Source organism: Elephas maximus, chromosome 23, assembly GCF_024166365.1.
Source record: "Elephas maximus indicus isolate mEleMax1 chromosome 23, mEleMax1 primary haplotype, whole genome shotgun sequence".
Lineage (NCBI taxonomy): Eukaryota > Metazoa > Chordata > Mammalia > Proboscidea > Elephantidae > Elephas > Elephas maximus.
The window spans coordinates 10,109,476-10,135,036 of NC_064841.1; the positions used below are offsets into that span (position 1 = coordinate 10,109,476).

At 39.2% G+C, this 25,561-nt stretch overlaps 1 protein-coding gene across 3 annotated transcripts in view; it reads right to left on the minus strand.

The window, feature by feature from the left end:
- Positions 1-13,118, minus strand: part of RNF13 (ring finger protein 13) — a 125,427-nt gene extending 112,309 nt beyond the window's left edge. For 2 of the 3 annotated variants that reach the window (XM_049867109.1, XM_049867108.1), the window contains exon 1: positions 12,966-13,118. The gene's annotated coding sequence lies outside the window, so the exon portion shown is untranslated. Of the gene's footprint in view, positions 1-10,062; positions 10,114-12,965 lie in introns of all 3 variants that reach the window. The other variant, XM_049867110.1, reaches the window with a different exon arrangement.
- Between the last annotated feature and the right edge of the window lie 12,443 nt (positions 13,119-25,561).

The following is a 25,561-nucleotide window of genomic DNA, read 5'->3' on the forward strand; positions in this document are numbered from 1 at the left end:
CCTTGTGATCACTTTCTTTTAAGAGGAATGTAAAGGTAGGTATAAAAATGCTTGATCATGTTACTCCCTGCATAAAATTCCTTAACAGATTGCAAAAGCCTTCAGAATAAAATTTAAGACTAAACTGTGGGTTTTCTGGGAAGACGATAGCACAAGCAGATCTAAGACCCTGACCTTCGTCCAGAAGCACCGATGAAAGCAACCACAAACCTGTAACATCAACTCTGTAGGAACTATGAAAGGTATGCAGAGGAATGCAGCAACTAACTGCATGCTGAAACAAGAAAAGGGTGGCTTTTAAATGAAAAGAAAAAATTTTTTTTCTACCGACTCCACCTTCCGCCTTCCCCACAATGTGGCAACTGTGGCTGCAGCTGCTGGTGCAGCAACAGAGCAGGGCCACGGCTCTCATTCTCAGAGAGGAAGCCAGCCTCTGGCTCCGGAATAAACGGGGCCGACTTTGCTGGCAGACTGTTCAGTGTGTCTGTTCTGATCTGTCCAGGAGCGGTCTGAAAGACTGAGGCCTTAGTCTGGCCTGAATCAGAGTTCACACATGGCAAGGGAAGGAGCAGAGAGCAAAGACAGAAGGCTATGACTGCCTGACAGTTTCTTGCAGAAATTAGTGCTTGTAAAAGCTCTATGTATACAGAGGAATTGAAAAAGCCACATGCATGCCCAGAACTAACACATTTTAATACTGTAATGTCCTGGTTTAAAAATTATAAGTCATATGTAGAAACTAGAAATTATGGCCCATTTAATTAAGACAAGAGGAGAGAAATTATCCCTATGGAAGCCTGGATAATGGACAGAATAGAAGACTTGAAAACAACAATAAAACATGCTCAAAGAACTAAAAGAAAACACAAGCATAACACTAAAGGAAATCAGGAAAATGATACTTGACTATCAACAAGGAGAAAGACACTATACAAAGGAAACAAACAGAATTACTAGAGCTGAAAAACAATAAAATGAAAAACTCAATGGAAGGACTCAATAGCAGATGTGAGCTGGCAGAAAAAAGAATCAGTGAACTAGAAGATAAACCCATTAAAATTATTGAGTTTGAGAACAAAAAGAAAAAAGAATCAAGAAAACTGAGCAAAAGCTAACGGGATTATGCAATACCATCAAGTGAACCAACATACGCATTATGGGAAACCCAGAAGGAAAACAGAGAAAGGGAGACAAAGAATATCTGAAGAAATATTAGCAGGAAACTTTCCAAATTTGATGAAGGACATAAATGTACAAATTCAAGAAGCTCAACAAAACCCTAAATAAAAAAAAAGATCCACACTGAGACACTTTATAATCAAACTCTCAAAAACCAAAGATAAAAAGAAATCCCAAAAGCAGCAAGTGAGAAGTGAATTGTCACATGCAAGGGATCCTCAGTAAGATCAAATTCTGATTTCACTTCACAAACCCTGGAGGCCAAAAGACATTTAAAAAGCTGAAAGAAAAAAAACTAGAAGCCAAGAATTCTGTATCTGGCAAAGCTGCCTTTCAGGAATGTGGTGGGGGGGAGAAAATTAAGACATTCCCAGATGAACAAAAGCAGACTGAGTTTACGATAACTAGATCTGCCTTATAAGAAATGCTGAAGGGAGTTCTTCAGGTAGAACAGACCTGAAAGGACAGTAGGCAATAACTCGAGGTTGTATGTAGAAAATAAAGATCTCTGATAAAGGTAATAACCATAGGTAAATATATGGACATTTTATGGTATTTTTGGTTTGTAACTTTAGTAGTTATGTTCCACATGATTCCAAAAGACAAACATTTAAAAAGATTATAAATTTATGCAGAGTACATAATTAATGACAACAACTACATAAAGGAGCAGAAAGAAGGGGTATAATAGAGTTTTTATATATTATTGAAGTTAAGTTGGTATCAACTTAAAATGTTGCTGTAGTTGTTAGCTGCCATCAAGTCAGCTCCCCACCGATGTCAAGCCCACGCACAACAGGATTTGACCACTGTGATCCACAGGGTTTTCACTGGCTGATTTTTCTGAAGCAGATCACCAGGTCTTTCTTCCCAGTCTGTTAAGAAATAGGTTAAACAGGTTAAAATAGGTTCTTATAAATTCAAGATGTTAAATGTAATCCTCATGGAAACCACAAAGAAAATATCTAAAAAATACACACAAAGGGAAAAGAGAAGGGAATCGAAATGGATCACTTCAAAAAAATCAACTGAACACAGTGATGGCAGTATTAAAGGAAATGTAGGACACAAAAGGTATAAGATCATACACACAAAAATAACAAAACAGAAGTTCTTCTTTTATTAATAATTACTTTCAAATAAAATGTGTTAAGCTCTCTAACCAAAATAGAGCTTGGGTAGCTCTATTAATATAAGAGAAAATAGACTTTATGTGAAAACCTGTTATAAGAACATTATATAATGATAAAAGTGTCAATTCATCAAGAAGATATAACAATTATAAATACATGTGCACCTAATATCAGAGTCCCAAAATATATGAAGCAAGCACTGACAGAAATGAAGGGAGCAACAGAAAGTTCTTCTATAATAACAGCTGGAGGCTTCAAGGCTGTCCTTTCAATCATGGACAGAACACACAGAAAGAAAATCAATAAGAAAACAGAACTGTAACAACACCACAAGCCAACTAGACTTAACAGGCATATACAGAATACTCCACCAAACAACTGAACAATACACAAAATTCTACAGTGCATATGGATCACTCTTCAGGACAGGCCATATTCTAGGTCACAAAACAAGCCTCAATAAATTCTAAAAGACTAAAATCATATAAAGTGTCTTTAACCAAAATGGAATGAGACTAGAAATAACGGGATACCAGAAAATATACAAATATGTAGAAATTAAACAACACACTATTAAACAACAAATGGGTCAAGGGAGAAATCAGAAAATACTTAAGAGCTGAATGAAAATGAAAGCACAAGATACCAAAATTTATGAGATGCAGAGAAGGCAGTGCTCAGAGAGAAATCCCTAGCAGCAAACACCTACCTTAAAAAACCAACAAAGATCTCATATCAGTAACCTAATTTTACAACCTTAGGACTGAGAAAAAGAAGAGCAAACTAAACCCAAAGCTACCAGAAAGAAAGAAATAAAAATCAGAGGAAATAAATGAAGTAGAAAATGCAAAAACAATAAAGATAATCAACAAAATCAGAAGTTGGTTCTTTGAAAAGGTCAATAAAATCAACAAACTTTCAACCAGACCGAAAAAGAAAAAAGAGAGAAATGAAAATATTAAAATCGGAAAGTGAGGACATTAATACCAACCCTTCAGAAATAAAAACGGTCCTGACAGAATATTATGAACTGTATGCCAACAAACATACCTTGCAGAGTAAAACAGTAATTTGCTTTTCAAGGCTGATCACCAGCCTTTTCTTCTGAGGTGCCTCTGGTTGGGCTCAAACCACCAACTTTTCGGTTAGTAATCAAGTGCTTAATCATTTCCCCACACAGGTACTCTTACAAGACAAAATGCACAAATTCACAGAAACATATAAACTACCTAAACTGACTGACAAAGAAACACAAATTCACAAGTAAAAAGACTGAATCAGCACTAAAAAACTTCCACCCCCCAAAAAAGTTCCAGACCAGATGGCTTCACTGAGAAATTCTACCAAACATTTAGGGAAGAAACGACACCAATCGTTTTTAAACTCTTCCCAAAAACAGAAGAAGAAGGAACACTTCCTAATTCACTCCATGAGGCTAGTATCATTCTGATACCTAAGCCAGACAGACACTACAAGAAGGAAAAATACAGACCAATACCCCTTAAAAATATAGACGTAAAAATCCTCAATAAAATACTAGTAAACCGAATCCAACAGCGTATTAAAACAATTATCATCATCACCAACTGGGATTTATTCCAGGAACGCAGCACGATTCAACATTAGAAAATCAATCAATGTAATACACCACATTAACAAAGCAAAGGAAAAGAACCACACCATCATCTCAATCAGTACAGAAGATATCGGATAATCCAACAGCCCTTCATAATAAAAACACTCAAAAAAAACCAGGAATAGAAGGCAAATTCCTCAAACTGATAAAGGGCATTTATGAAAAACCCACAGCTAACATCATACTCAATGGAAAAAAACTGACAGCTTTCCCTCAGGAATGGTCAGGAACAAGACAAGGATGCCCACTCTTACCACTGCTATTCAGTATTGCACTAGAAGTCCTACCCACAGCAATTAGGCAAGAAAAAGAAACAAAAGGCATTCAAATCAGGAGGAAGAAGTAAAACTATCTCTGTTCGCAGATAACATGATCCTATACACAGAAAATCCAAAAAAAAAAAAAAATCCACGAGAAAGCTTCTAGAGCTAATAAATGCATTCAGAAAAGCTTCAGGTTACAGAGTCAACACACAAAAATCAGTTCAGTTTCCATACACCTGCAATGAGCAACCTGAAATAAAATTAAGAAAACAATTCCATTTACAGCAACATCTAAAAAAATACCTGGAAATAAATTTAACCAAGGAGGTGAAAGACTTGTACACTGAAGACTATAAGACATTACTGAAAGATATTAAAGGCCTAAATAAACAGAAAGAATTTCATGTTCATGAATGGGAAGACTTAATATTGTTAAGATGTCAATAACATGTCAAAGCAATCTCTAGATTCACCGCAATTCTTATCAAAATCCCAACAGCCTTCTCTGCAGAAATGGAAAAGCCAACCCTGAAACTTATATGGAGGTACAAGGACCCCTGAATAGCCAAAGCAATTATGAAAAAGAAGAAGTAGGAGGACTCACATTTTCCAATTTCAACCCATACTATAAAATTACAGTAATCAAAGCAGTCTTGTACTGGTAAAAGGATAGATATATAGACGAATGGAAGAAAATTGAGAATCCAGAAATAAACCCTCCCATCTATGGTCAACTGATTTTCGACAAGGGCGCGAAGTCCATTCACTGGGGAAAGAATAGGGTCTTCCGCCCTGACAGATAACACAACAGACAGTCCCTGAGGGAGCAGAAGAAAAATGGGGTACAGAACTCAAATTCTAGTAAAATGACCAGACTTAACGGTCTGACTGAGACTGGAAGAATCCCAGAATACTTGGCCCCCAGACTCTCTGTTAACCCAGAAATAGAACTACTCCCAAAGCCAACTCTTCAGACAAAGATTAGACTGGACTATAAGACATAAAATGCTACTCAAGGAGAGTGTGCTTCTTAGTTCAAGTAGGTACACTCAACTAAACGGGCAGCTTCTGCCCGGAGATGAGATGAGAAGGCAAAAAGAGATAGGGGCTGGTTGAATGGACATGGGAAACCTGGGGTAGAAAGGGGAGTGTGCTGTCACGTTATAGGAATAGCAACTAGGGTCACATAAAAATGTGTGTATAAATTTTTGTATGAGAAACTAACTTGAGCTATAAACTTTCACTTAAGGTACAATTAAAAAAAAGAAAGAAAACTAGTAAGAATAGTGTCTTCAATAAATGGTGCTGGGACAACTGGGTCTCCACATGCAAAATAATGAAGTTAGGCCCATATAACTCATACCATATATGAAAGTGAACTCCAAATAGATTAATGACCCAAATAAATGTAAAAACTAAAACCATGAAACTATTAGAACAAAACACAGAGGTAATGCTTCAGGACTTAGCTTTCAACAATAGATTCTTAAATATGACACCAAAAACAAAAGTAACAAAAGACAAAAAATAGGTAACTAGGACTTCATCATAATTAAAATCGTCTATGCATCAAAGGACTTTATCAACAAAGTGAAGAGACAGCCTACAGAATGAGAGACAATATTTGGGAACCATATATCTAGTAAGTATTTAATATCCAGAAAATTAACTCAACGACAAAAAGACAAACCACCCAATCAAAAAACTGAGCAAAGGATTTGAACAGACATTTCACCAAAGAAAATATACGAATGGCCTATAAGTGCATGAAAAGATGCTCAACTTCTTTAGTCATTAGGAAAATGTAAATCAAAACCACAAGATACCACTTCACTCCCACTACGATGTTTTTATCAGAAAAACAGAAAACAGCAAGTGTTGGCGAGGATGTGGAGAAACTAAAACCCTAATCCATTGCTCCTGGGACTGTACAATGATGTCTATGCCCTATGGAAAGCATTTCGATGGTTCCTCCAAGAGTTAAGCACAGAATTACCATACGATCCAGTGAGTCCACTCCTAGGTATATACCCCAGAGCCTTGAAAGTAGGGACTCAATGGGTAAACAAAATGGTATATACATACAATGGAATATCACTCAGTCACAGAGAAACGAAGTTCACGCTACGCCATGAATGAACTTTTGAAAACATTATGCTGAGTTAAATAAGTCAGGCACGAAAGGACAAATATTGCATGATCCCAGTTATATGAAATATCTGGAATAGGCAAATGCATAGAAACCAAAGTTTATTAGTGGTTACCAGGGGCAGGGAGGAAGGGTAAGTGGGGAGTTACTGTTTAAGTAAGGGGTAGAGATTCAGTTTAGGGTGAAGAAAATTCTGGTAACAGTGGCGATGGTTGAACAGCAGTAAACATAATGAATTCAATGATACACGTAAAAGTGGTTGAAATAGCAAATGTTTTGTTTTATATACATATATATCCCACCACAATAAAAAAAAATTAAATAAAAAAAAAACCTAAATCGTGACTTGCCACAGAGGTTCTTCAGAAACCGGTTCCTGCCTGTATTTCCAGCTTCGCCCCTGCCGTTCTCCCAGTCTTTCTTCTGCTGCTGAACTCTCTCTTCTCCCAGCTTCTTACTGTTCTGAAGTTCAGGCCCAGCATTATCTTAGAAATCTTCCCCCAAAATTCTTTGAGGTACTGTGCCTCCACCGTGCCACCACAACGTAACAAAACTAATTTAAGATTGTTTATCACTCCCATTTCTCTTTAAGCTCTTTTAAATTAGGGCCTTAAGTTAGGGACTATACTTTTTCGGACTCTGAATCCCTAGCATCTAGCACAATAAAAGGTAAGTGACTGTTGTATAAATAAAGATAAGAAAGAGTAAATAACTATTAAAACTGTTTATTAAGGTCTAAAACATTGTGGCTTGTTTTTCCTTTACACAATAGCAAAGGGTGGAAACTATATATTAGGCTATATTTTGCTCTTTTTTAAATTACAATGCAGTCTTAGCAAATAACATCAGACAACATTAATTTGCACTAATGTCTGTTTTGCAGACATCTTTCTTTAAACGTCCAGTTGGCTAACTAGGAGTATACAATTAATCTGATTCTCATTCCACAGAAGCAAATCATTAGCTTTATTTTATCTATACTGGCAAGCATTACTGTCATAGGCATTTTATAAGAAGTCTTCAAAGTAGAATTTTTAACTGGAAAATTCCAACTACCTCATTTTACAGATGAGGAAATGAACCGAGAGGTCAAGTATTTATGCAAAGTCACCTAGCTAATTAGTAGGCATGTTGGGTAACACCCAGATTTCCTTAACGTAGATGCTTTCAGCTACAGTATAACCTGATTTCCATTTCAACCTCATAGGCAAACAAGGCAATGCCATGCCTTGTATCCTCTTTTTCCCCCACTAGCAATCTAGTGAGTACATGGGTCCTTGATACTTGCAGCATTTAGCTCATTCCTTTATCTTTAAGATCTGGTCCCTGCCTACCTTTCCAGCCTCAAGACAAGCTCTTTCTTCCCATCATAAACATCTAATGAACACCTACATTTTCTGAGGATTAAATACATCCATACACCCAAGTCATTCCACTGGGTGGCAGGAAATGGGGCGGGGGAGACACACATGAGTAAGAAAGCATATGCTTCAAAGTGCTCTACAAAATTAGTTACAACCTGACATAACACTTTTATTACTGCGTTTAAATGTTGTGATTTCATAAATACACAGCATAAGAAAAATCTAAATCCTTTCCATTATGAAAATGCACCTTATTTCTCCCAGATAAGCTCCATGAAGGCAAGGATATTTCTCTCGCTGCTCCACTGGTATACTCTTGAGAGCCTAGAACAGTGCCTGAAATAGTAGGTACCTAATAAATATTTGTTGAACGGATGAACATCATAAAAAACAATTTTTTTAAACATAAGCAGTAGGTTCCAAGCAATGTTTCCAAAATGGTGGAACCTTTCCTTGAACTCATACTCAACCACAAAATTTTATATTTGCTCGGTCTTGCATTACACGAAACTGATAATAGTTCAGAGACAGGTAAATTATATTGTTTAACAGTTTAACTATACTGCTGTAACATGCTCTACCCAACTGCAACAAATCCTAGAAACTCTGCAAAGAAAGTAAGCCTACAGGCACTTCCTCTACTGGTTAGTCAGGAGCCCCTTTTCAAGTATACAGGATCTCCATGTTTTACTTTGTTTCTTACAATATAAGATCTGGGATCTCTGTGTTTGCACCCATTTGTGAAGAGGATGATAACAAAAACAATACCTTAATTACTATCTACCACGTAACAGGCACTTTTCATGTCTTAACTTTAATTTTTAAACAACTCTCAAAACTGGCATTATCATCATCATCATCATTTTACAGGCTGGGAAAACTGAAGTCAAGGGCCCAAGAGTCATCCCCAAAACGCCTATTCCTCCCATCACACCAGGAAGCCTCCTTCTATGGTTGAGGGCTCTTCTCTCACAATCTTGGCTGTTAAGTAGAGTATAATCCCTCCAGCTCCCCTCTTCTGAGTCGCCCCCCATACATAACAAGTACCATGGCTCTCTGATTTTAAAGGTTTTCCCATTAATCAATTCCAGGTAACAAAAAAGGAATAACAAAAAAAATTTTGGGATGCTAAAACAATTCAACAAATGTTTATAAAAATCACAAAATCTTGCAGTTCTTACTGTGTGAATCCTTAGTCTCCAATTTACTGGTTCTCTTGCTGAAATAACAAGAGGAAGCCTTGCTAGGTTTCCAAAAGTTTCCCTCCCAACTACCTTCCCTCCCTTTTTCTCAGAACACACACCGAAATACGCAACAGGGAAAAATAATGGGTGTACCTTTATCAAGTGAGAAAAGTGCATTTCTGAGGACCTTCAGGATTCACACGACCACTGTGAAACTCTGTCCCACAGGGGAATGAATGCTATAGGCCATTTCCTCAGAATGTGGACATTTAGTTGGTTCTCTTTTTATGGAATATACAAAGTTTCCCAGTTTCAATTTCATATTTCCAAATGTCTGAACAATTCTGCTCCAAAACTAAACTCCCTATCATTCTCTCTCCTTCTAAACCACATTCTACCAAAAGCTGTTCTTCATCACGATATCCTTACCTCCGTTAACGGCATCACCATCCTCCCAAAAAAGCATCTTAGGCCCATAGTCAGTATCAGCTCTCAATGCCAATCTCAACATTTCTCCAATCTATACCTTCCACTACAATTCTACCATCATTACTTCTTGACTAAACTATTATAAACTCCATGCTACTCCTACCCCCAAGCTTCCACTCCTCCATTGGACCCCTGTTTCCAGATTGATATTCACAAAGGGCTTTTCTAAACTAAAAACCATGTACAAAATCCTCAACCTGGCATTTAAGTATCTCCATAATCTGTATCCATCTATCTTTAACCAAGCTGCTCTCTAAACATACCACCTTGGCCAATGTTCTCTGCTTTCTTACCTCTACACCTCTGCACAGGCAGCATCCTCTAAATGGAACTGCCTCTCTTCCGCCACCTTCCCACACTGCTAACAACCTTTCAAAAGGCCATATCCTCAGTGAAAGAAAAAAGGCTGCGGCCTATCATTTATCCAACACATACTCTGTCTAATGCTTTACAAAGTACCCTAACCCCTACAAAAACCCTGAGGAAGGAATTACAGATGAGAAAACCGAGGGTCCAAGGAGTTTGCCAAAGGTCACCCAAACAGCAAGGAGAGAATCCAAAACAGCCCCATAGCATTCTGTATTCTCCTATGAAACATGACACAAGAGGGACAGGCTTTATAATCAGGATGTCTGGGTTCAAATCCCAGCTATTTCACTACCTACCTGTGTGTGACCTCAGCAACTTATGTAGCCTTGGTGCCTTAGTGGCCTCATCTGTTAATAGGGAATAATAGTATTATCTACCACATCAATGGCTGTTGGGAGAATTAGAACTGTATTTGGCTCATAGGAAACAATTATTGCTGTTGTTATTTACATACTATAATGTTAATTTCGACAACACAAATCATGTTCTCACTGTTTCCAAAACAATTTTTGTGTAATATAAAAGTTTAATATATTTTTGATGTATGTGTAATAAATATCTACTGAATACATGGATTTTTAAACGATAATTCACCATCATGATTTATTAAAAGGAATTCACTTTTCTATTAATTCTGCTTCCCCTTTTGAGAAGACTAACAAAGCTTACTTTCTTCCCTATTTTATGTCAAGTGAAACTATCATATGCAATACAATATGGTAGTAACGTGTCACATGGTTCAAAACATTAGCCTTCTACTAAGCATAACTAATTACGAAATTTTAAAATGTCCAAAATCATACTTTTTCTTTAAAAGCCAACCATTTTTAGACTTCAACACAAAATAAACACACCACGATATCTGACTAAGCAATATCATTTGAAACATCTTTATGGCAAGAACTATAAAACATAAACTGCCTTCTTACCCAACTGAATTCAAAGACGGAAGCCTATCACACCCTGGTCCTATCCCTGCTTTACTAAAAACAGTGTCTGAAAAACTTCTGATAAACCCACCTTATTCTGGCAGGCCGAGAAATACCCAAGGGAGAGAAGTGAATGCTAGCAACAATTTAGGCCCCTCCAAAATGCTTGAGAGAAATGAACTTTAAATGAGGATAGATGAGAATTTACCCCAAACTCTTCGTATTAAACCTCTCAAACCAAGATTTTGTACACGATTTACTATTACATATGGTACATTTGGAAACCCTGGCGGCAGAGTGGTTAAGTGCTATAGCTGCTAACCAAAAGGTTGGCAGTTCGAATCCACCAGGCACTCCTTGGACACCCTATGGGGCAGTTTTCTACTCTGTCCTAGAGGTCACTATGAGTCGAGCCAATTCGATGGCAATGGGTTGTTTTTTTAGTTTGTTGTTTTTTTATGGTACATTAACAGGAGAACAGACACAAAGCTGTCTGTTCAAATAAAGGCAGAGGTGAAAAATACTTCAATAAAGCAGTTGTCATTCCTTACACAGAGAGAAATAACTGAGCTGCTATCCACGCATTTCAAAACAACTATGAGGTTTAACTATGGAACAGACATATTCTCGTTCATCTAATCCTCTCGAATCTACCCTTGTTTACAGATGATGTCACACAATTCCCAAGCAGCAGAGCTGAGATCCTGAACTCCAGCTAACTCCCCAATTTGGGCTCCGGTATTTTGAAACATTCATTTTTGCCATAATTCATAACACATTTACATTAAGCCTGGTGGTGTAGTGGTTAAGAGCTACGGCTGCTCACCAAAAGGTCGACAGTTTAATCCCCGAGGCGCTCCTTGGAAACCCTATGGGGCAGTTCTACTCTGTCCTATAGGGTCGCTACGAGTCGGAATCAACTCTATGGCAGTGGGTTTGGTTTTTGGTTTTTATTTTCAATTAGAGCTTTAAGTTAGGCTTTAAGTTGCCTTCATACATACATTTCTTTGTAATTTTTTAAAAACTGAAACCAAAGCTTCACGAAATAATATTGTCTTACTCCACAGGATGCCCTCTGAACCTGGCTTGTTTGCTTTCCTCCCTTTTCTTTCATTTGCTTATGTCAACCACTGAATTGATTCCAAAATCCAGAGTCCCTACTGGCCCTAAACTGCAGCACTGCGCTCGCTTATCTTGTTTAAAAGTTCTTTTTCACTCCTACCACGATTCAGTTTTGTCACTTTGAAATGAAGATTTAAAAAAAAAAAAAGTCCCTTCTCAAATCTCGAATGGATCTTTCTCTATTCTTTGGCGGCACACCCGCCTTACTTGTATTGTCTCAAAAACTGCAGATGTTCCCTTTGGAGAACAACACACCATTGTTGAAAGGAATGCAATGGGTGTTTACCCTTTCTGCTTACAAGCTGCACCACGGACGAATACCAACAGCCGCCCAGGTTTGGGGTAACAACACTTAACCTGGGCAGCTGCCCACGGTGCTGAAATTCAGGGTGAAACTATAGTTTTTTTTTTAATTTACTACAACTGGATTCAGATAAAATAGAGAGATTTCCCAAAAGCTGGCAGAAAACACTCAATGGCTGCCACCAAAGTTGTGTCTGTGCCCCGCGATACTCTCTCTTGGCTTCGGTGTCCGTCCACTCCCTCTCTGGGGCGGACAGGGACTTTTCATCAATGCGGGTCAACTCAATTAGCGTCTTGGCAGAGCGGCTGGCTTTTAATAGGGCAGGGACGGGGTATCTGGCCCTAGCACGGTCACGTCCCAAAGTGCAATCGGAGCTTCGAGGGGCCAAAAAGAAAGTAAGTAGAGGTGACTGTCCTCTCCGCTCCCCGAAACAAACAAACAGCCCCGCAACCAAAGTCAAGCAATCCCGGCCGGGGATTTTCGGGGCGAGCGCTAGACCAAAAAAAAAAAAAAAAAGGCTTCCAGGCACCGCCCCAAGCTCCTGCCGCCTCCGGAGCAGAGGACGGAAAGCCAAACCGACAACCAACAACTTTAAACACACGGGACACGGGAAGGGGAGGTCTCGGTCCTCCAAGAGCCGGGCTTTTTCGTTTGCTTGTTTGTTTGTTTGTTTGTTTTTTCACTCCTCTTTTGCAAAAAGCCTGGTGGGGAGCGGCACGGCCGTCGGCGGCGTGCAGACCCGGCGCTGGGGGGCCGGCCAGGGGGTGTGTTCTCCGAGCCAGGCCCCGCGGGGACGACCCGCCCCACCACCCCCGGCCTCCGTAGACCCTACAGGGGCTCTCACCTGGGAGCCCGGCACCCGGGACACGAACAGGCTGACCGACGCGTCGCAGCGGGAGATGCCACTACCGAGACTTCATGACTGAACACCCGCACCGACCCCACAGCCCGGAGTCGGAGCGCGGACGACAACACCGCTGCCGGACGGAAGTCCCGCCCCACGCGCCTCATTGGCCCGCGCCCGAAGGCGGAGAGATGCCATTGGGCCGCAGGGCTGCCTGTTAAGGCTGCTTCCGGTTCTCACGCCCGGTCTCGTCGCTCCCTCCAGCCCTGCTGGCAGGACTGCCCAGGTCGCCGAGTCGCGCTCTTGGCCTCGTGATCTGCCTTCCGTGGAAGGGCAGGGCAGGCGGGGCGGGCTTCAAGCGTGCTAGATCGGTGCTGAAGAAGCCGCACTTGGTGGGGAAGAGGGAGGCCGGCCAATGGGGCGGGCCGTGGGCGCTGCGGCCGACCGTGGCCCCAGGGGTGGAAGCTGTGGGGCCGGGAACAGCGGGGCCGAACGGCCAGCGCCAGGTTGTCACTCTGACTGTTGGAAGTAGCCCGAAATCCGACTGGCGGGGGCCCGGCTCTGCCGCCGAGGAGTCTCCTCCTTGCACCACACTCATCGGACTCGCTAAAGGGAAGAGGGCGAGGCCTCTGAACCGTGCCCAGGCTGAGATCGGGGTGGCTGGGACCGAGTCCAATGCCTTTGAGTCCTGGTCACGTTGTCAGAGGTGACAGTGGCCAAGGTCTGAACCCGAGTCCCGTCCCCCCGCTGCCCCCAACCCCCCTGCCCCGGGCCTGGCTCGGAGCCGCGTTGACGTCAGCACTCTGGGCCTGGCGCTTGCCACCCCCAGGACTCAGCAAAAGCCAAACAGTGATTCAGCCCCTAGGTCATCCTTTTAAAACCCTTGCCTCTTTTGAAGAACCAAAAAAATATCTTCCACTACTGCCCTTCTGATAAGCCTTCCCCCTCCTTGGTGCCCCAACCTTAAACCAAGCCACTTTAAAATTTAAATTACCTGGATTAGACATTTACACTGATTAACCCAGTTGCCAGCTCTTATTTTAAAGATGCAATGTGGCTTGCTACAAAGTTGCAAAGAGTGGTTAACTAGGATGTTAGAAGACCTAGATTCTGGTCCTAGTTCTGCTTCAATATGATAGCAATGCTTTCTACGAGGTCTTTGGAGTCCCCAGGTAGTGCAGTTAACCCACTGAGTTGCTAAAAAAAAGACTGGAGGCTGGAGTCCACCCAGAAGTGCCACTGAAGAAAGGCCTGGCAATGTGTTCTTGTTAGGTGCCATCCAGGTGGTTCTAAGTCATAAAGAAAAAAAAAAAACAGCAGGACAAAACACTGCCAGATCCTACACCATCCTCACAATCATGCTATTTTTGAACCCATTATTATACCATATCAATCCATCTCATTAAGGACCCTCCTCTTTTTTACTGAACCTCTACTTCACCAAGCATGATGTCCTTTTCCAGGGGCTGGTCCCTCCTGATAACATGTCCAAAGTACCTAAGGGAAATCTCACCGTTCTCCCCTGTAAGGAGCATTCTGACTACTTCCAAGACAGTTCTTCCTTCTTCTGGCAGTCCGTGATATATTCAGTATTCTTTGCCAGCGTCACAATTCAAAGGTGTCATTTCTTCCGTCTTCCATATTCATTGTCCAGCTTTCACACCATGCATATAAAGTGGCTGAAAATACCATGGGTTGGGTCAAGCAGAGCTTAGTCCTCAAAGTGACATTTTTGCTTTTCAACACCTTAAAGAGGTCTTTTGCAGCAGATTTGCCCAAAGCAATATGTTGACTGATTTCATGACTGCTGCTTCCATGGGTGTTAATCATGGATGGACCCAAGTAAAACGAAATCCTTGACAACTTCAATCTTTTCTCCATGTATCATGATGTTATTTATCGGTCCAGTTATGAGGCTGAAATGGCTGAACTTTGACCAAGTCTTTTTGGTACGGTGACTCTGTGTCTTCCTTCCATTGTTCAATATTTTGCCTGTAGAACCCTTCAAAATTGCTACTCACAGCTTCATTTTTTTCTTCAGTTCTTTTAGCTTGAGAAATGCTGGGCATGTTCTTCCCTTTTGGTTTTCTAACACCACGTCTTTACGCATGTCATTTTAACACTTTGTCTTCTTGAGCTGCCCTTTGAAATCTTCTGTTCAGCTCTTTTACTTCGTTATTTCTTCCTTTTACTTTAGCTACTCTGCATTTAAAGGCAAGTTTCAGAGTCTCGTCTGGCATCCATTTTGATCTTTTCTTTCTTTCCTATCTTTTTAATGACCTTTTCTTTCTTCATGAAGGATGTCCTTGATGTCGTTCAACAACTCATCTGGTTTTCTGTCATTAGTGTTCAATGAGTTAGATCTATTCTTGAGATGATCTCTAAATTCAGGTGGAATGTACTCAAGGTCGCAGACTTGTTTTGATTTTCTTCAGCTTCAGCTTGAACTTGCATATGAGCAACTGATGGTCTGTTCCACAGTCAGCCCCTGGCCTTGTTCTAACTGATGATATTGAGCTTTTCTATCATCTCTGTCCACAGATGTAGTCAATTTGATTCCTGTGTATCCCATCTGGTGAGGTCCGTGTGTATAGTCGCTGTTTATGTTGGTGAAAAAGGTATTTGCAATGAAGAAGTCATTGGTCTTGCAAAATTCTATCATATGATCTCCAGCGTCTTTTCTATCACCAAGGCCAAAATATCTAACTACCAATCCTTCTATGTTTCCAGCTTTCGGCTTCCAATCACCAGTAATTATCAATGCATCTTGATTGTATGTTTGATCAATTTCAGACTGCAGAAGTTGGTAAAAAAAAAACTTCAATTTCTTCGTCTTTGGCCTCAGTGGTTGCTGCATAAACTTGAATAAAAGTCATATTAACCGGTCTTCCTTGGAGGCGTATGGATATTTTCCTGTCACTGACAGCATTGTACTTCATGACAGATCTTGAAATGTTCTTTTCGATGATGAATACGATCCCTTTCCTCTTCAATTTGTCATTCCCGGCATAATAGACCATATGATTGTCCAATTCAAAATGGCCAATACCACTCCATTTCAGCTCCCTAATGCCTAAAATATCGAAGTATATGCGTTCCATTTCGTTTTTGACGACTTCCAGTTTTCCTAGATTCCTACTTCACACATTCCAAATTTCAATTATTAATAGATGTTTTGCAGCTGTTTCTTCTTATTTTGAGTCATGCCACATCAGCAAATGAAGACCCCAAAAGCTTTACTCCATCTACATCATTAGGAACGACTCTACTTTGAGAAGGCAGCTAGCTCTTCCCTAGTAGTATTTTGAGTGCCTTCCAACCTGACAGCCTCAACTTCTACACTGTATCAGACAGTGTTCTTCTGCTGTCCAGTAAGTTTTCACCGGCTGGTATTTTTCAGACATACACCACTAGGTCTTTCTTCCTAATCTGTCTTAGTCTGGAAGCTCTGCTGAAACCTGTCCAACATGAGTGACCCTGCTGGTATTAGAAATACCAGTGACACAGCTTCCGGTATCACAACAACACACAAGCCACCATAGTACAACCAACAGACAGATAAGTGGCAATCTACTTTTGAAAAATCAGCCATTGAAAATGCTATGGAGCACAGTTCTAGTGTGACATATGTGGGGGTCACCATGAGTCGAAATCTACTTGATTTCGATTGGCAATTGGTAATGAGGCCTTTACATACTTCAGGTTTTTCAACCTCATCTTTAAAGGTGGGGGATGGGCGTGCTATGACGGACGGGGACCAGCACTGGAACACCATTGGTCGAAATTTTAACCTTGACTGCTTGAGGGGGTAGGGGTGGGGGTGGAAGTGGGAACAGGGAGACTGAGTGGTTAGGTGACAGGGTAGGAAGAATACTCCCTATTGCGTGTTCTTTGTGTCTTTTGAATTTCAAACCATATGAATCTTATCTACTCAAAATTTAAATACAAGAAATTAAAAAAACAAATAAATAAGGCCCAAAGGTACTTTCCTCTTCTATGTACTCTTAAATTTTCCTTGATTGTGAAGACGTTCAAAACTTAAATGACATATAGTCCCACCTTTAAGGAAATCATAGAATAAAAGCCAGGACTGGAAATATTACTATGAATTCATATAAACATAATTTTTAGTGTAATTAGTAGAACTAGTAAACACATAGTTAAGATCTCTCTAAGCATTCCTTTATTAAACTATCTTAAATGGGTTTCTAGGTGAAGTCAGATTTCTTGCATGACATTGTAAAGAACAAAAATACATTTTACAGGTAAGAAAGCAAAGAGAAGTACTTTGTTTACTCATTAAATAAAAGCATCGTGAATACAGAATATTTTAATTCCCGCTTCAATATGCTCTTCAGATCACCGTAGATATAGTTCTCTCAGTTCTCAACAAATTCGTGTGCTATTTGTACTGCATTTAGGCAGACGAATGATATTAACCCTGTAGAAGCATTTATTTTCCCTGCTGTATTGAAGGAACACAAACAGGAAGAAAATAGCTTGGAAAATGAACTAATTAAAAAGAACAAAACTGGGTTAGACACGGTAAGGTTGAGAGATACATAAATTATGATTTTCAAGAACATTAGGGGTTAATGTGGCCCATGGTATTGACATGCCATTGCACGCACACACACACACACACACACACACATCATATATATATGTCTAAAACCTGTTCATAGTGGGCAAATTTGAAATATATACATATGTATATATATATAATCTGTTCATTGTAGGCAAATTTGAAAAAGTATCAATAGATCGTCCAAATATTTTTTAGGTGAGTTTTGGACAAAGGTTAGAAAAGCCTTTCATCTCCTTGCCAAGTTTCAAATTAATGAGTAGACTCATTTTGTAAGATAGTACGTGAAAAGTTCAGAAGACAAAGAGACAAGTATCATTCAGAAGGATTTTTCAAAAAAGCTCACTCATTTTGGAGGAGTTGAGAAGAATTAAACAAAAAGAGGTCTGTTTCCATGGTTTCAGGGGACATTTAAGTCAATCGGGATAATAAAATCTATTAACAAAACATTCTGCATCCCACTTTGAAGCGTGGCATCTGGGGTCTTAAATGCTAGCAAGCTGCCATCTAAGATGCATCAATTGGTCTCAACCCACCTGGATCAAAGGTGAATGAAGAACACCAAGGACACAAGGTGATTATAAGCCCAACAGACAGAAAGCGCCACATGAACCAGCGACTACATCATCCTGAGACCAGAAGAACTAGATGGTGCCCGGCTACAACCGATGACTGCTTTGTCAGGGAACACAACAGAGAACCCTTGAGGGAGCAGGAGAACAGTGGGATGCAGACCCCAAATTCTCATAAGACCAGACTTAATGGTCTGACTGAGACTGGAGGGACCCCGGTGGTCATGGCCCCCAGACCTTCTTTTGGCCCAGGACAGGAACCATTCCTGAAGCAAACTCTTCAGACATGGATTGGACTGGACAATGGGTTGGAGAGGGATACTGGTGAGGAGTGAGTTTCTTGGATGAGGTGGACACTTAAGGCTATGTTGGCATCTCCTGCCTGGAGGGGAGATGAGAGGGTGGAGGGAGTTAGAAGCTGACGAAAAGGACACGAAAAGAGAGAGTGGAGGGAGAGAGCAGGCTGTGTCATTAGGGGAAGAGTAACTGGGAGGTGTAGCAAGGTGTATATGGGTTTTTGGGTGAAAGACTGACTTGATTTGTAAACTTTCACTTAAAGCACAATAAAAATTATTTAAAAAAAAAAAAAGAGGTCTGTTTAATGTTAAATACCTTAACAAATGACCCGGCTATGGTTTCTTTCCCTCGAGATGACTTGCTTCCCTCTCTAATATCCAAGATGATTGATGTACAATTTCAATTTTTTCCTTTCTTATTTGTGGCATTAAGAGGCAGTCTTCCTCTATTTGCTAACAAAGATATAAAATAACAAGCACACAACAATCCGTATGAATAATATAAAGATGGAAGAACTTACAAGAGTGTGAAATTGATACTATCACTTTGGGAAATAATTATCTAGGAAAACTGAAAAAGAAAAACTTCTATGACACAGAAATTCCACTCCAGGAAATACACTCTTGAGAAGCACGAAATAGATTCAAACTTCACTAAGCACATTGTAGTGAAATTTAAAGATGGCAGAAAAACAGAAGTTCTTAAGCAACCGAAGAGGAGAAAAGATAAAATATGAACAAAGGAACGACGGCTGAATTTGCAATAACAACAAAAGAAACTAGAAGTCAATAAAATAATATCTTCAAATACTAAAAATTACAACTGTCAGCATAGAATTATACGTGTAGGTAAGTTATTATTTAAAGGTGAGGTCAAAATAAAGACATTTTCAGGGAGAAAAACAGATAGCATTTACCACTAAGAGACTATTACTGAGAGAACTAAAGAATCTATTCAGGACAGCACAACCAAAGTAAAAACGAGTGTTTGAGCACATATGATGGATATAGGCAAATTGGTATATGAGTAGGTACAGGTGTGCATATAGGTGAGAACAGATAGAAATAACTATAAACCAAAAAAAAACCAAACTTGTTGGTGATTCTTACTCATAGTGACCCTGTAGGACAGAGTAGAGCTGCCCCATAGAGTTTCCAAGGAACAGCTGGCAGATTCGAACTGCTAACCTTTTGGTTAGCTGTATCTCTTAACCACTTTGCCACCAGGGCTCGATATGTGTAAATACAAATATGCGGGTGCAGGCATGTATATTCGTTGAAGACACAAGTACAGATAATCCTCAGACATAATCAAAGACTTTCCAAGATTGGTTTTCTGAGTCTGAAGGTTTAGGACCATAGTCTGATGCGACAACTCAGTCAACTGATGTAACATAGTTTACAAAAATCATTGTCTGCATCCTACTGAAGTGAGTAACACCTGGGTCTTAAAAGTTGTAAGTAGCCACCTAAGACACAACTACGGGTCTCTACTCACCAGGAGCTAAACATTAAGAAGGTAACCAAAATGTCAGAGAAGAAACCCAGTCTACACAAGCCACAATCTCATCTACCCTGAGACCAGAAGAACGAGATGGTGCCTGGCTACCACCACCGACCGTTCTAACCAGGGTCAAAAGAGTTGGTCCTGAATAGAATGGGAGAAAAAAATGGAGCAGAACTCAAATTCTTATATGTATTAAATAAACGGAACAACAACAACAAAAAAGACAAACTGGATCAGTAAAGAACAGAGGACTCCCTGAGATTATCACCCTGAGATGCTTTTTAAACCTAGAACCAAGCCTATCCCTTATGATCACCTTTTAGCAAAATATCAGGATGGTGCATAAAATAAAGTATATTATCTGTAAGATTGGTGGCCTAGTTAAAAACCATTAGTACCAGACCAGGTCAACAATTACTCGAAAGCAAGGATGAGGAGATAAGGGGGCAGGGAAACTAGAGCACTGGAAAGGGAACAAACAGAACACAATTAAAGAGGATGCTGATACGCTGTAATAAATGTAACTGAACAATTTGTGTGGAATTTGTCAAATGGAAACCAGACTTGCTATGTAAACTTTCACCAAAAACTCAGTAAGATACTATATATATACATAAAGGATATCTTTAGGAAGATGAAAATAGAACCCAGAAAGAAGGGGAGCAGTACAAGAAACTATGGAGAGAGAAATTCAGTATAATTTTCAAACCAGTAGAAGGGAATAAAGAAAGCACAGTCTACTAAGTAGAAGGAAGGGATAGGAAATTAATAAATAAAAGGAATTGTAAATGGCAAAGACAAAATGAGATGGAAGAAATACATAAATAATCTCTAAAAACTGTGACTGGGGTAAACTTGCCAGCTAAAAGATAGATTATTAGCTACATGCTTTTTTACAAAAAGGCAATACTAAAACTCAAAAGACACCAAATGTTTGGCAGCAAAAGGAGAGGAAAGATATACAAGGTAAATAACCACTGAAAGAAAGCAAGTATAGTTCTATTACTATCGGGGGAAAGAAGAAAAAAAAAAGACCTTAAAGTCAGAACCACTGTTATTAGGATAAATAGAATTATTAAATAATGATACTAGGAACAATTTGAAAGAAGTTATAACATTCTTGAACCAACATGCATTTAGAAACATAGCCTCAAAATATTTAAAGAATTGACAAGCTTATAAGGAAAAGCTGAGAAGTTTATGACCACAATAGAGTTTTATACACCAATCTCAATAACTGATAAATCCAGCAGATAAAAAAATACTAAAAATATAGAATATTTGAACAACACACGGAACACACAAAGCATCCTATACACGTTATTTTCAAGCACAAATGGAATCTTTCCCAGAATGGCAGCATATTGTGTCATAATGCAAGTCTCAACAAATAGCTAAGAGGCAGTGATCTATAATCCGTGTTCTGTAATCAGAATACAACACAATGGGAAATCAATAACTAAAGCCAAATATTAGCCCCCAAATTTCATACATTTGAAAATTTGAAACTGTATCTCCAAAGAATTTGTTGATTAAAGGAGAAATCATAACTGGAGTTAGAAAATATTTAAAATTGATTATCAGTGACAAACCTGCGTATCAAGATTTGTAGCACACAGCTAAAGCACTATAGAAAGGGAGATCTATAAGGTTAAATTCAAAACTCACTGAAAAAGAGAAAGATTGACACCTAAAGACATAAGCAGTTAACTGAGGAAGTTGGGAAAAAGACAACATAGTAAGCCAGAAAAACATAAAAGATAGAAAAACAAAAGCAAACGATTCATGAAATAGAAAACAAAAATGCAATAGAGAAAACTAACAAAAGCCAAAACCTTATTTGTATCAAAGATTACTAAAACATGCCAATCTCTGGCAAAACTGACCAGGAAAGAAGAAGTCAATTTATATTATTAGGTTTTAACTTTAGACAGTTTTAGGTATTTTAAAATTTTTAAGAGAATACTGTGAACAACTTGAATATTGAGGAGAATACCATGAGTAACAAGAATAATTATGAAAATATCAAACTGGCAATTTCCTAGAAAAAAATTTTTTTAACTTGCCCAAACTGACCTGAGAAGATGTGGGAAGCCTAAGCAGCTTAATGAAATTGAAATTGTACGCAAAAATTCGCAACCCTCACCCCTAAAAAATCAACTCCAGAAGGTTTCAGAGGTGAGTTAATAAAACCTTCAAGGAATAGAAAATCCACTTGTTATAAACTTTCATAGAATCAAAGGGGGAAGCTATTTGACTAATTCTACAAGGGCACTATAACCTTTATATCAAAACAAGACAAGACAGCGCAAGTAAGAAAAATTATAGGTCAATCTCACTTTGAATGTATATGCAAAAATCCCAAATAATATGTTGTTATTATTTTATTGTTGTTAGGTACCATTGAGTCAGTTCTAAAGGATAGCAACCTATGTACTGTCGTTGTTAGGTGCGGTTGAGTCGGTTGCGACTCATAGCGACCCTATGCAGAACAGAACGAAACACTTCTTTTGTCTTCCTTATTCATTGCCCAGCTTTCGCATACATATGAGGCAATTGAAACATAGTATGTTTTGAGGAGTCTTTGGTTCCTGCCCGCAAATTTTTCCACATGGAAACTTTACGATGGTATCTGAAATTCCTACATTAAGTCTTTTTGTTGGATTCAAAAGAAAGGCAGATATTGGCAACTTAACTGCAACCATTGACACCTCAGTTTTGATAAGCTCCCCTCTACCGCCACTATCTTGCAGATTGCAAGATCAAAATAAGTTTTCATGCAGAGAAGGAAAGTCCATAGAATAGGGCACTTGACAGTAAAGATGAGAACACAGTAGATCTGAGACGGCATTGTTCTAACCTGAGGGGCTTTGATGAAAAATTAAGAAATTTCTCTACAACTTAGATACAAATTAGGAGACAAGTCAACAGCACGTGCGTGTACTAACATGTGCGTGCAGAAGGGAACAGATTACTAAATACAATGTGTTTGTATTAAATGGGACAGTGGTTATAGTTAGAATTTAAAAGTCCTGTATTGATATAAAATATTCCAACCAACACAAAGACACTTACACAGTGCTTCAATTAGCCCACTATTTGTTCTAGTTCAATTGACAATAAACTGTGTTTATCTCTATTGTAACTGTTATTTTCCTCAATACTGCTTGTTTTCCTAATTGTAGATTTCTTTCCTGTTTGTGCTTATTATTTCCTGTATCAAGCGTGAGTTTATTCCAGCTGTCAATTACACAATTTCACTTCATTGCAAGGAGGCTTTGCATTTGATAATGAATTCTATAGCCTGGAAAATTTCCTGGCTTCCGTCCTGATTATAGTTAAGTCTTATCAATCTTGGCAATTTAATGAAATGCATCTTCCCTAATTTGTTCATTTCCAAAAAGAAAGACATAGGGGAATTGCTTAATTATATTTGCCATGTGCTCAGATGATCCGATAAAGACACTAGGTGTATTAGATAGTAATAATAGCCAAATAATATAAAATGACACACACTGTACAAAAATTTCTAGGGTTGATTGCTATTTGTAGCCTTTCCTACTTTTTATTTCTAGTCTTCCTTCTCAGCCTTACCTCTCCAGCTGCTATTTTATAGTGATTTCACTTTTTATGCATTGATTTCTTTGTGTTTGGTGTTAAGTAAAATTTTTAGTTAGGCACAGCTTGATCTCAAACCTTTCCCATCTTTACTTTTAACATTGTTCTTCCCCATGCTAACCCTCTATCCCCCAAGAGAACAGTGCCCTCCAAACACTCCCACGCTCTCCATTGTTCCACTGCTCCCTTCAAAATAAATAATAAATAAATAAATTACAATAACAGCAGCAGCAGCAGTAACACTGCACTAAGTACTTCTGTACATTATTTTATTATTCCTCATGACAAGCTTAGGTCCTACTATTACGTTCAGTTTTACACATCAGGAAACCATGACTCAAAGAAATGAAAAAATTCATCTGAACTCATGCAGCTAGTGAGAAATGGAACAGAGATTTGAATGCAAGTCCATTGACATCAGAGCCTGAGCTCTGAACCACAATGGTAAACAATGAGGAATCAATACAACATGAGAGTGAAGGCCCTAGGTTGGAGTCAGATGACTCTCCTGTGTAATCTGAGGCAGGTAGTAGGGTTTTTTGCTCCTCAATTTCATCATATCCTATCTATTCATAGAATAGGGATCAGCTATTTAAGTAGATCTGTGGTGCTATGGATCGTTTTTGAATGGCCTTTATCACCATGGTCTTGTAACTCCCACCAATGATTAGGTGGACTATGCAAATAAGATGTTTGTAGCCCACGAAGGGGACTGGACAGCTTGCTGCTAATGCAAAAAAGGTGCATGGAACACTTGTGGGGGCTGGACCATTCAAATAAGATGTATGAAGCCTTAACAAGGGGATTGGTCAGTTTTGCCATCCCACTAATCTTAAAGGTGCCAGTGAAGAATAGTGAATATACCATGGACTGCCAGAAGAATGAACAAACCTGTCTTGGAAGAAGTACAACCAGAATGATCCTAGAAGCAAGGATGGCGAGACTATGTCTCACATACTTTTGACATATTGTCAGGAGGGATCAGTCTCTGGAGAAGGAAATAATGCTTGGTTAAGTAGAGGGCCAGCAAAAAAGAGGGAGACCCTCAATGAGATAGATGACACAGTGGCTGCAACAATAGGCTGGAGCATAACAACGATTGTGAGGATGGTGCAGGACCGGGCAGTGTTTCTGTTCTGTTGTACATGGAGTCGCTATGAGTCCTAATTCAATGGCACCTAACAACAACAACAACTATATGACCCAGCAATTTCACTCCTAGGTATATACCCAAAAGGCTTAAAAGCAGGGACTCAAAAAGACACTTGTACACCAATGTTCTTTGCAGGATTATTCACAATAGCCAAAAGATGGAAACAACCAAAGTGTTCATCAACAGATGAATGGCTAAATAAAATGTGGTATATCCATACAATGGAATATTATTCAGCCTTAAAGAGAAATGACATCTGATACATGGAATGACACAGATGAACCCTGAAAACATTATGCAGAATGAAATAAATCAGACACAAAAGGACAAATATTTTATGATCCCACTTATCTGAAATATCCAGAACAGGCAAAAACATAGAAACCAAAGTGTATTAGTGGTTACCAGGGACTGGCTGTAGGAAGGAATGAAAGTTATTGCTGAAGGAGTACTGAGTTTCTGTTTGGGTAATGAAAAACCTTTGAAAACAGATGGTGCTGATGGTGATACAACACGGTGACAGTAATTAACGTCACAGAATGGTACACTGAAAAATGGTTCAATGGCAATTTTTGTCATATGCATATTTTTTCTCCACAATAATTTTTTTTTTTTTAAGAGTAAAAAGAAATGCCAAGACGAGAACTCTGCCCCAGGTCAGTAGGAATTTCAGGAAGAAGAACAAGATTTTTGTATATGAAACAATGATCGGGTATAATAGCCTTAAACCAGGTATATCATATGGAGGGGTTTCAGAGCAGGGTCTTAGAATTAAGTTCCAGTAACATGTTTTTTTTGCAGGCTTGAGTGATGGTGCTTGATATCTTCACTCACTTACTGAGTGGGGTTTGAAATGTTTTCCACC